This window comes from Cavia porcellus, unplaced genomic scaffold (genome assembly GCF_034190915.1).
Source record: "Cavia porcellus strain 051 isolate PalLab524CR breed Dunkin Hartley unplaced genomic scaffold, mCavPor4.1 scaffold_7, whole genome shotgun sequence".
Taxonomy (NCBI): Eukaryota; Metazoa; Chordata; class Mammalia; order Rodentia; family Caviidae; genus Cavia; species Cavia porcellus.
In genome coordinates, this window is record NW_026947490.1 from 91,549,986 (window position 1) to 91,563,543 (window position 13,558).

A 13,558-nucleotide genomic window follows, 5' to 3' on the forward strand; every position below is an offset into this window, starting at 1 on the left:
AGAGGAAAAGAGAAAGACCTCATAGGAGGTGTTTGTTCTCCTGACCCTTTCTCTTGAGGATGCCTCAGGCTGACTGCATCTTTCAATTCAAAAATAACTTTTTACATTTGAAAGTGTAATTTAAATCCAATTGTTATCTTCTGGGTTTCTGTGGTACTTCCCTGAGGCAAGCACTTCACCACTTCACTGTCTCTTGTGATTTCCCTACATTTTGCCATTTCTTTGTCAATAGCATCCTTTATTCAACATTCTCGAAATAGTGTGGGTTCTTTTCTTGCTAACTGATGGATGCAATGATTAGCTATTATTTCAAACAACAACAACAAAAGGATTCTTTGCTCTGACCAAAGGAAAGTAACTCTAAATCTAATATGCTATATCCTAATATTGAGGTTGGAAGCTAAGATGTGGCCAAACCAAGCTAGGAATGGAGGTGTAATTACACAATTCCAAGACACATGTGCAGAACATTTTCCAGAGCCCTGAGTGTGGACTTCTCCCTAGAAGTTGAGCAGGTTTCCAAAAGGATGGCCAAGACCTGGAAGATACAAAAGGCAGTCGCCATTGAACTCTGGTGCCCTTGTGTCTTTCTGGTAGCCTGCCTATGTGCTGTGTGGTATATTTCCTCTCCTAGATTTTCTTGACCCAAACTCATTCTGAAGTGCATGTTATGGTTCCTACCTTAGAAAAATGTAAAACTTTGCTCCTTCTTACTCTTGCCTTGAATCAATTCTTTGTTCAGGACAGAAAGAACCTACAGTACACTTCTGCAAGGTGATCTTACCATCTCAAAACCTGTAAACAATATCTAGCTTTAATGCAGGACATCTCTTGTGGGATCTCTTCCTGTTTTCTTACAACTTTGTAACCATTAATCAAGATTTTCAACTTGAGTGCAGTAAGAAAGTCAGGAAATTAGTAAAGCACATTTCTGGATACTGCTATGGTGTTCCAGAGGCAATTGACATGCAGACCAACCACATGGGATGATCAGACCCATAAGATGGGGTTGGCACCATGCTAAGAGGGTTGCATCCACCTAGAATGAAACTAGAGGAAGACAGGAGGTTGGTTTGTCCTTGAAGTTTTCTCAAACTTGGATCATCCTTTGCTTCTGCTACCATTTACACACCTCCAAATCCAATTTGTTGATTCTTTTAATACAGACTTTCACTGTATAGTGTCACCAAAGTGGACCTGAGGAGGTTCCTGGAGCTTAAGAAGAGCTTAAACCACTGTAAATAGAATATTTGCAGGTTTGCTGACTGCCCTTCCAGGAAAAGTTTTTAAGACTAACTAGTAAGAGGTAATATAACAGTCAGTGTAGCTCTTTGGTTTATAAATAGGCAGCTAGCAAGAGACAGGGCTGGAGGTAGAGTCAGGGAAGTCAGCTGCACAGAGAGGAAATAAAATAAAAATAGCTACTGGAACTTTGACCAAGAAGAGTCGGGTAAAATGGAACACAATTCATCCTTCCAGCCAGGAGGACTGAATTTCAAAGAGTTTAGAAATTGCTAAATCCATTTATAGGTGAAAAGAGATTTCCCAGACTGGAATAAGAAAGAAGAAAAAGGAGTCTAAATTGGTCTTATGTTCCAAAACAGTAGTTTTTAATTTCAGAATTGTGATTTTTCTTGTCTCATTTCTGTTTGTTTGTTTGTTTGTTTGTTTCCTCGTATCCTAACTTAATAGAGGCCAAGGAGGTTACTCAAGTAGAGATATGGAAACTCACCTTAATTTTCCCACACGCGTGCTCTACATCTGCCAGCTTTTCACAGGTGAAGGAGCTTTCAGGACACCTCAGTACACACACAGCATAATCTGGGCCCCTGGAGCACTTCCCTCCGCTCACCTGAAGCTGGACAGTGCCCCTGAACTTTGTTCTAAGGTTTACTATTCAGAGGCAAAGCTGACATAAACAAAGACCCAGGGATATTCTGAAGTCCTGAGGCAGGACCCAGGATTGCTGGCCTTGTCATGACCTGGAATAACCTTTCTTCACTTCAGTCATTGTCATTCATGCAGATAGACCGCATCTCTTACATGCATTAGTAGCAAGGTGAGTTATGCATGACAGACTCAAGTGACATAACTCAGTGCCCTGTGAATGACACATGTTGTGAGTCATGTTATGGAAGACTAAATGAGAGATATCCTAGGCCTGGTCCAGAATTTTACATTCTAGCCCAGATACTCAAAGGACTTGGTGCCATTTTCTTTCCTGCCCTAAGAACCTGTTACCAGATAGCTCCTTCTAAAAGTGGCTTGCACATAAATGTTATTGGGCTGTGGGGTGCTCAACTCTTCTTCTGGAGTTGGATTCTAGGATTTTCTCATTTCAAACAGGGAATTGAATGAAAGAAGCAAAAAGTGGTGACAAAGTTTATTTCAAAAAGTTAAAATTCAGAGCAAGGAAGAAACTGGTTCTGCAGACCAAGCTTGGGACAAGGAAAACACAAGAAAAAGTATTCCCTGAAGGAAGAAGGGAGGGCCACCGTGTGAAAAACCATGACAGCAAACTCTTCATGGGGCCTGCATCCTCTTATGACGTGCAAAGCTCAAAGAAACCCTTGAGAACTCCTACATACAGGTCCCGAGAGGTGCTGGCTGATTCCCACCCTCAGATGGACATCCTGTCTAGGCCATCCTACGAGAATCCTGCTGGAATTCTCATAAGAAGTTCAAGGCAGCACTTTGGGAAGTGTTCTTCCCTTCCGTCCTGGGATCTTATGATTAGCGGGTCATGCTGCCTCCTGGGCCAGCTCTGCGTGCCCTGCTCTGTCACCTCTCACCCACTGGCTGTGGACACACTGCTGGGTGATTGAAGCACACTACTGTTTCCTCACCATTCGGTGCCATGTTTAAGTCTTTGTTCATTTTACAATAATAAACAATAACAAAGAAACCTGTCTGGGATTTCATTGCCCAAAATAATCTCTTGCAAGCAGAGCAGGAGGCCAGGTCCCTTTTGAGGGGAGATTGAGTATTTCTTCTCTTCTGTTTCTGGGAGAAACAAAATTTCCACTTGTCTTTCATGTTTACATTTGCCTGAGCTAATGGATTCCTTATCAGTAACTAGTTTCTTTAAATCCTAGAAAAAGTGATGCTTTGATATAAAAACACTGAATGTCATGAAACAATTTCCAGGAAGGGAAGAGGTGTCAGAAGTCACACTCCAGGATGTCCAGCAGCCTTGCAAGGTACCCTTTCAGGTTAGTGTCACACTCTGTCCCACCACATGGGGAGCAGAGTGAATCCAGTGGCCTCTGTGTTTTACAGGGTCATATCTCTGTGGGAAGAGTGCCATTCCCGTCCTTCTCTGCTATCTCCATGACTTTATGGGTCCTAGATCTTCTTGTCAAGCCCTGACTGTAAGATTTCTTCCTGGGGCTACTCAGGGCACTGTCCTAACATTAGCTCCCATTCCAGAACTCTGATGACAATGTTGGCCCCGAGTCTATCTCCCTATCACTAACCCTACACCATTATGTGACCTGAGGGTGATAAGTGACTTCTCCTTGAGAAGCTTCCCTGTGCAGGAGCACATACCCTATTCTGGTTCGGGAAAGCAGGAACTCAGGGGAGCTGGGAAAGTGGAGGGAGGTTGTAAAGTGTGAAGAGAGCACAGAAGACTTTATCTTTTACAGCTAGGTCCTGCCTGGGCCACTGCAAGCCCCAGGTCCACAATTGCACTTCTCCAAGGCTAAAAGTCGCTGAGCTGGCCTCTCCAGGTTTGTTGTCCTTCCCTTGGGCCTGTTCTATCCCTAGTTAGTGCCACCTGCTGAGCTCCCCATCCTCAGCCCTCCTGGAGTGAGAAAGCCCCACCTCTCCTACTTGTAGTAGTTGGGGTAAAAAATTATTGGGCCCCAGAGGCTTCATTCTTCTGAATAGTAGATCATGACTGATGATCAATTGTCAAGTTATTCACTTATGTCAACGTCCAAAACTCCAAATGGTACAATGGAGGAAATTAGTCAGAGGGAAAGCATGAAGTGTTAGACAGGCATGCTGTGATGTTAGGAGTTTGTCTGGACCTTTGTCTAGGAGATGGCTTGTAGCTAAAGGAGAGATCTGAAGGCCGAAAGGAAGTGTTCTGGAGCTCATGCAAAGCCAAAGCCAACTAGCATCTAAATTCCAAGGAGTTTGCCCTTTCTAGAGGCTGTCCTGCAGCTGAATCGGTTAGGGCCTGGCCTGGGGGAAACTTTGAAGTGTTCCACAATTTACAGAGAGTTACGCTTTACTAAGGAATGTCCTGGGACCAAACAGATGGCACTGACCCAGAGAATCACATAGCTGCAACTTTGTCATGAGCCAAGGAATTTGCTTTATCAGAGGATGCTCTGTGCCTGAAGATGCCAAGAACTGGCCAGAGGTTGCCCTGTAAGGCTTCCGTGACCCAATTCTTACTTAGCTTCCCAGTGACTCATTGTTTTGAATGTCTCTTCTGCTCTATCTGACTCTATGCTTGGATCCCTTCTCAGACACTGGGGAAAATACTCAGTTTGTCAATAAAACAGTCTTATATTCTTGCATAGTGAGGTGTGACCTGTGTACTAAATGTGACCCACTAATAACTATCTGAGCTATAACAGAACAGTCCACATAGATTTGGGATGGGGTAAGAACGATTGTCAGAAGCTTTCATGGCCTTCTACCTTCATGACCTTTGCCACGGAACTATGCCATGGGGGTTGATGTTACTGAGTTGATGCTACTTTTTGGCCAGTCCCTCACCCCACAGGTTGCCTCCTTACCAATCTGCACCTGAGGATAAAGACAATCTCTTGTGCCCACCCATACTAGGTCTCAATCTCTTTATTGCAAGATTCCAGTCTCAGGGAACACAACAAGTGAGCTCTCCTTCAAGGAGTAGCAAACACAGGCGGTATTGTTCAAGTTCATGTATGCAACATATAGCAAAACAATGAGAAAATGGGTAGCTTCTCTGAGGACCTTGAGGAGTTTATTGATGAAATCTGCAAATTGATCTTGGGAAGTGCCCAGTTTTTAATCTGATCTTGGGAAGTGTCCAGTTTGCCCTTTTCTATTAGTGCACAGCAAAGAAAAAAGAGAATTATAAGTGCTGAAGAAGCCAAATGATGGTCTTTGTGTTTGTACTTGATGGTAATCAGGTGACCATAACACTGGAGGCCGGGAAGCCAAATGGAGAGCACATGTCCAGGCCATCTTCACAGGGCTATGAAACACTATAGCCAAGCCTATAAACGATGAAGTGCTCAGAATCATCAGTGAGGGTTCTGTTGAATTACAGCAGAATTACAGCACTAGTTAGAGAGACATTCCATAACTACACTAATTTAAAACTGGAGTTCAGAGAGTGCAAAATCTACTGGGATGATATTTTATTTAAAAACTCAGCTCCAGACTTTAGAAGGGGGATCCAAAACCTTTGACAGAGCATGCGAGCTAGAGTAAGTCAGTTGGTCAACGTGGCCTACACAGACTTTAACAACCGTGGTAAGGAAGCGGCGAGCAGGAGGTAAGCAAGGAGAAAATGCTGGTGAAACCCAGGCCGTTAGAAATGAGGAAGGCGCATTATAAAGCACCTCGGCATCAAGCAGGGACTTCATCCCACCGGGAAAATTCAAACCATCACCTCACCCTTCTGTTTACTATGCAAAATATTTTTCTTGAGATCCAGGAATTTTGCTTCCTGTTGGCACTAATTACTCCTTGGACCTTTATACAAACTGAACAGGAACATGGACCCTTGTCATCCAAAGAGTGTTAGAGGTACGGCTGGGTGCTTCGAGTTTGAGTCACTGATTCACTGGGCAAATGAATTCTCTCAAAATCTCCCAAGCCTTTCAAAGTCTGTCTGAATACAAACAGAATCTCGGACACAGGAAAAGGGGTGTCTGTTGCTTCCAGAAGGACATGAGGTCATCCACCACCATGGTAGCCAGGAAAAACGCCCAGATGTGTTGCAGGAACCTCAGGTTAGGATACTGGGATGTTGTGCTCAATTTTGTCTTCCTAATGGGGAAAATTAGCATTCTGTTCCTCAACTGTTGTTGGTCTTGAAGGAGTTAACCAACCAGTTTACTTTATGTCCACTCTGAGCTGTTAATTGGAAGACTGTCTTTTCCAAGCTGCCTTCATAGTAAAAACAAAATGTTCCAAGCCAGCAATTTAAAGAGATATATTCTTTCTCTTCAGGGCCATGCCATCATTGAAACCTCTGGCAACCCACATCCTTGTTGTCAGAGACCCAGCCAACACTGTTCCACTAAGCCTGTGCGGAGGTGACCAGCAAGCACGGTATGATGGCACCCAGGGAGAGGTGTCAAGGCCACACTGGCCGTCACTGAGCTCAGAGCCTCTAACTTGTATACTTAGAGATGGCAGCACCCCCCGGATAGAGAGCAAAGGCAGGTGTACAGGTTATTAGTAATAAAGTTTTGGCTACACCATTGCTGGATCCCTTGCCAGTCCCCAAGCAACATACTAATCTTAGCAGGAGGACAGCTGCTGTGAGAATAGTGCCTAGTGCCAGACCTCAGAATTATCAGTGGGCCAATTGTTTCTGTTCATCCCCTAATGAGAGACACTGTACACCTTCCTTTCATAGATCCTGGAGACATTAAGTTTTATTCTGTTCTTAATCTCACGGACTTCTTTTCTGTTCCCGTGGAACCTACTTCCCAGTGGTTGTTTGCCCTTGAATGAAAGAACTCCCAAACTGAGCTAAGCTCACATTATACCTGGACGGCTTTGTTTCAAGCTTTGAAAATATACCACATCTAGTATGTGTGGGTCTTAGCTGGAGACGTTAGAAACCAGAAATTTAGGGCAGGCAGACTGTGCAGTTGCGTAGATAATCTCCTCATTTGTAAGATGCATTCTGTATGTTCTCGTCATGATTCATCCGCACTCCCTGAACCAACAGTAAGACTTTGGGTCACATTTCAGTGATTTGACTTCTGGAACTGACCAGTCCCAAGATTCTCTACTTCTACACTGCACAAAGGAACACTGTGCGGGACCCTCTTTTGGTCCAGGAAGCCTGATTAGGAAATCATCTGTGTAATTTTATATATGTTGTCATAACTCACCAAATAAATGTTAAATTTAACAATTTCTATAAATTTTATGTAATTAAATGGAACTTAGGAAATACAAAAAATACAACACTTCAGAAAATAAGTAAGTATAACACTACAGGTGAGACATACAGGCTTATATCATAGGCCTCATTTTAGAAGCACAATTAGTCTGTAAGTGAGCAGTGAGGCTACATCTTTAACACTACATTTTCCCTTGTATTTTGAAGTTTTTCACAAACAAGATTCATGCATTTTCTGTCCTAAGACCTCTGATATCTTTGTCACTTTTCCTGTATGAATTTCTTTTGGCAGCTTATGTGTCTGTTTGATAATTAACTTCTATTCAATTTAGAGAAGACATCATGGATTGGGGATGGCAGATAAGAGTGAAATAGGGTACCTCTTAAAATTCTATGGTCATTGTCAGAAGAAACAAAAGGGAATTGGGCCGAGGATGGGGAATAATAGCACTTATGGTGGAGATGAGTATATGATATTGGCAAACAGTTTCCACAGTGAAGGGGGATTTTCAACTTGATTGCTTTGAGAGTCACCTAGAAGATTAGAAAAGTGTGCTTCATGGTGTGCTAAATAGGTCATCAAGGTAGGACTTTGGGTGCTATATCTGAGTCTTGGTCCCTTCAGCTCTGGTGCTGGTGCCCTGTTCTGGGTCACTGATGCTACAAACTGAGATTTGTTGTTCTGGTTACAATTGAAATAAATCCGATTCTGAAGTGGAGTCTTTGGAAGGTGACCGGGTCCCGGATGCCTTACCCTCATTACTAAGTCAATCCTTGGGTGAGTGCAGGGTAAATGTGCTGTTAGGCGGTCTAGCTGGATGTATGTGAGTGCGGACTTCAAAAGACTGTTCTGTCCACAGCTCCTCTTTGCTTTCTGCCTTTACTTACCCTGAGGTAAGTCCTCCGGCATTCCCTGCCACATGCTACTGCCGCCTTGGGACTGGTCCAGTCTGAATCCTCTGCAAAGCATCAGCCTCCCTTTCAATTTTGAACATTATTTTGTATTTCCAATGGGAAAACTAATACAGAAACTTGATAACAGAGAAGCAGTATATTTATTCTAATATACCTGGTTTAGAAATTTAAGTTAGAGAGGTCCTAGAATGCTGACTCAGAACCTGAGGGGTAGCTGTGGTCCAAGCTCAGAGAAGCAGAATGATAATACTATCCACAGTCAGGGTTAGGCCTATAAAAATTCAGAAGCAGGCTCTAGTAGGATTGGAATAAACACCACAAAAGGTAAACTTCAGGGAAAATAAGTGCCTACATTTTACCCTTCCTTATTCTTCTCATAAAACTGAATTTAAGGGTTATGGACTAATGCTACTGCAGAGGAAATTTCCAGTCATCCCAACGAGCAGGCGCTGGAATAGTTATTGCTAACTGCTTTTAGAGGGGATTGTAGTAAAAATTCAAAAAAAAATTTAAGCTTTGGTCACAAAGAATCACATGTACAATTGAAAACAATGAGATGTGATTTCACAAGACATCAGAACTCTTAAGTAGAGATCAAGTATTTTAACCTGAGACAAAATCAAAGATTCCTTGATGGTATCTTAGGAAGCCATGTGGGAAGATGAGGTAGGAGGATCCTTGCAAGTTTGAAACCAGACTGGGCTACAAAATGATCTCAACCCCAGCTTGAACTGCATAGCGAGATCCTGTCTTAAAAAGAAGAAGAAGAAAAAAAAAAGGCTCAGAGGTACAGTACCTACCTGACAAAGAGGACTTGACTTTGTGAGTTTGATTCCCTGTGGCACACACAAAAAGTGATTATGGTGTCTCTATAAACAAGAAGAATCTACCCATTGTCTTCTCCCCCAAAAAATAAATAAATAAAAATGTAAACCTTCCGTTCTAGAAGAAAGCCTCAGGAGGCCTGCTTTGTGTGGTTTCCTGGGATTCATCTCATGCTCCAAATCAGGCACTCACAGGTTGCCTTACTCAAGGGGCAAGCGGCCGGGCAGTTGCTCAGTCTGATGACAGGCCTTTCTGCCACCCACATGAAGCAGCTTTTGTTTTCAAACATGAAGGATGAAGGAATTTTGGCACTCTTAAGCTTTCCACTCAGATTGCAATGAAAGGCTTGGAGTCCAGGCAACACGCCCTTCAGTGATGGGTACTTGAAGCTCTAGTGATAGAGTGAAAAAGTACACTGATGACCCCAACGATTTAAAGAGCTTAGAAACATGACACGGCTAAAGAGTTACAGTCTGTGAACTGAGCAAGTCTAAGACAGAGGCTATGTGGGCTATGAAGGTCCCCAAACCTGCAGAACTCATATTTAACAGTAGTATGTCATAGATACTAGACACAGAGCTGTAAGACATCAGGTTTACTTTGGTAACTTCTCATCTTGCTTTAGTCCCAGTGTAGTCTATCTCCCCAAAACTCCTTTTGAAATGAGAATGTTTATGTGCATCAATATATATTGATAATGTAGAACCTTCTTTTCAAATGTTTAGGGGTTTACAGCTCACAGTTTGTGTAGAGTCTCAGAGAAGACTTTAGACATATTGATGTTGTGAGATTTTGGCAAGTGAATTAGTACAGTTTTTAGCTGAACACAGGACAGTTGCAATACATTAAGTGGAATATTGGCTTTGTATTTACTTGGAGATTAAGTGTCATTTAAGAAGCTGTACTTGGGAGTCATCTCAGCAAGACATGTAATGTGACAGCTAACCTGGAGTGTCAACCTGATTGGGTTCAGAGTCACCAAGGCAATTAGTAAACACACATCTTTGCTTTACTAATTTTGGGTGGGTGATGGATGTGTGCCTTCATTTACTCTTTCTGGCCCAGATCCCTTCACTCTGGTGCCGCTTCTGCTTTGATTATCCAGCAGTGTGAAATTAGTAGCCATATGTCACCAAGCCTTTCTGCTGTGATATTTCTGCCTGGGAGCCAGGTGACACTGAACTGAACCACAAAAGTCATGAGCCAATTTAAACTTCTCTTCCAATCAGTTTAGGGTGTTGAGTACTTTTTCCCCGTAATATGAAAACTAATTTTAAAAACAGGGATCAAGCAGAAACCATTGATGACTTGATTAGGAGACAAACCCAAAAAAAGAATTAAGGTTGACTTCCAGGAATAGCAGTGTTTAATGAATTTTCCTGTCATGAATGAGATGTTTGCAGTTAACTTTAAAAATGATCCTTATTAGCAAGAGGTGATTGCAGGATATATTAAGGTAAATATTGCAGATACAATGTAATATATACAGGATTGTTTAGGGTTTAGAGAGCTATGCAAGACTTGATAGAAATCAGGAGTCTTCATCATGTATATTAAACTTATGCCAATAATTGGCCTGGAAAACTAACGAAAAATATAATGAAGAACGGCTTTAAGTAGATTCATGGGAACCCTATACTAAGAGTTTTGGTAAAAAAGCAGTTTTCCAAAAATGTGACAAAGATTAGTTATTGAATTAGCTAAAGGATTAAGATATAAATTTAGAAAAAATCAGGTTGCGATGCTTTTTAAACTAGGCAAGACAGCGAATCGCATTGAAATTGTGAGTAAAACAGAAGTTTAAAAAACTACGATGCAAAGTTTTGGTAAAAGTCAGCTGTGAAGGATGCACTGCAAATGCTTCACTTCGGTGACTTATCCGGATTATCTAGACTGCTATGAGTGGGGAAGAAAATATGCCTCATGCAGTGAAGACATTTCAAGGCAGATTTATTGCGAAGTGAGTCTTACATATTAAGGCTTCTTATATGACTGTACTATTTGTCTTTAAGCAACACCTAACCAGAAAATATCCGTTTGTTTTATATTTTTTGAACTTTTTATTATCACTAAAATAACAAGTAAACTGTCGAAATTATGTTTTCTTCTTTAATACAATCACCAGTAAAGCTTCGAACATGAGATTTTGTGGAGACTGACATTTATATAGATACACCTGCTTAAGTAATGCAAAACTGCTGTCACTTGTAACACTGGCTTGCTCCACCATTGTGTATTTATTAGCCTTTCTGCAGGAATAGTACCAGCCCTGCAGCCTGCTATAGTGACCGTAACTCATTCAGAGAAAAACTGAATATACTGAACTCAACACTGCTAAATTGTTTTTCAAATCATATTTGAAATTTTAAAATGCCATTGTACGGTATGAACAAACTCATTTAAACATTACCTCCAAAGCCAAGTTAAAAATATATCTGATATGCAAAATGTATTCAGTTATAGAGCTGAAAACAAATTTAACACAAATCATTTGTCATATACTTAAGATAGTTGTAAGAGTACTATATTGGAAAAGTATCAGATGTTTCCAGAGACATCACACTATGCACTAGCTGTGTCAGAAATGGCTACGAATACTCTAAAACCAATGCTGTCGCCGATCAGTTATAATAAAAACACTGATGAACACAAATATTTTGAGTTCTTCAACAAATGAAAATGTAGAAAATAGGAAACTCACACAAGTATGACAAAATTATGATATATTAAACAATGATATTAATCGTTGTTTGATCAATATGATGATGCCTTGTACCGAAAAGGCTTTGGGGGTTATCTCACTTATTTTCCTCTTGGTTGCAGAAAATGATTGCCACAGCTTGTCTGTGCCTGAGAACATACAAAACCAAATAGAAGGAAATATCTTGTATACTTCTATGACATTTGTTTTCTTTTTTCTTTAGATAATAATATAACTAGCAAAATAAAACAAGGCAAATCCAGGATCATAAAATCATTTAAAGAAATCATATATATATATATATATATATATATATATATATATTCTTATTTTAACATTTTCTCATTCTTAGAAAAATGGTGAATTCTGTGAAAGTGCATAACTTCAAGTTACATAACCCAGACCAATTCATTGTATGTATAACATTCAAAACAAATACTCACATCCTTTCTATGTAAAGATATATCCTAAGTTTTTTGACTATGAAGTAATTTACTTCACCATCTGTAAGATTAAGAGCATTACAAACTCTATACTTGTTCAAAATAACTTCATTGCTTAAAGCAATTTTAGGAATTTCTTTATAAGTTGCAATTAAAATGTAATAGAATTTCAAAAATTTAAAATATAACAATAACTAAATATTGAATGTGCTTTTTATATTTGAACATTGTACATTTATGTTCGCATGGTATCATCTGCATAGATTCACATGATATTAAGTAATGGGAACATTCTGATTCTGGTTTAAATGGGTTCAAACACATTTGAAATTCATGGAAAAATGAATTATTTTAATGCTGTGCTTGTTTAGAGTGTCTATTATATATAAAGAAAAGCCAACGTTTGTATGTTTAACATTGTGTAATGTGGTTGGTGTCCAGTTGCCAAGGCTCTTCTTCAGCACTGAAGCTTTTCTTTAGAAGAGCCTTGCAAGTGCCTGATTCCTTTTATTACAGCTTCTTGAGCAACATGCTCTTTGCTTTTAATACCAGCATCAGACATGTCGTGAGCTTTTCCTGGGAACTTTTTCTCTGTGTACTGATGTCCTAAACCTGCTTTTCTTTCCATTTCCACGTGCTTCCATACTCAAAGCTTCTCCTCTGCCATCTATTTCCAACTCATTGATGTTCAATCAGCCTCCCTAGTGACAGTGACAGCATCCCAAGCCTCCGCTATGACGCATGTAAGTATATTCACAGCCTGGCCAAGACAAGGAACCATGAAACTAAGCGCTCTACAAACCAAGGAATCGTGCCAAATTCATTGAATTCTCTGGTTTCCTTTTAATGCAGTAGTGAAGCTTTCTTTTCACCTACAGTGCACTCAGTTCTACTTTGACAGTTTTAACGAGAGGTGCTGTAGCTTTAGCTTTCTGCAGATTGAATGGAAATCCTATTTGAGGGTTTTTTTTCTTGCTTCTTAGTAAAGAACACAAATACCTGATCTTTACTGCAACAGTTTGGACTATGTCTCAATTTAGTTGAAGGCTATCCATTCTTTGAAATATTGCTTATTGTATATTCTATTTTTTTATAGACCTTGAGGAATACTTTCTTTGGCCTATGTCTCTTACCTGGTGAATTCTTGACAAACTGTACAACTTACCTAATTCTTTCATAAGACAAAATATACTATCTTGCATTAATATCGTATCAATTCAGATTATCAATAAAATCTATATATATTCAAATTGCATGTAGATACAGTAAACATCACATAGTCATAGAAAGATGAGCACGGAGGCAAAATGTTTCACTCCTTGTTTCAAACCTACACTTTTCAAATGTTTCTAAAAAAAAACATGCCTTAGAAAATCTAAGGCTTAAACTTCCCTGGACCCATCAAAATGAATACGTAGCCTATCAAAGGGATCCTTCCATATGATGCTGAAAAAGAAAATGATGAGATATTGGTAAAGGCAAAAAGACAAGGCCCAGCAGAGAATACACGTGGTGTCTGTTAAGATGTGGTCACCCTGACCTCAGCAGGGCTGCTGGACGCTTCACATCAGGCCGTGCTGGAATGGC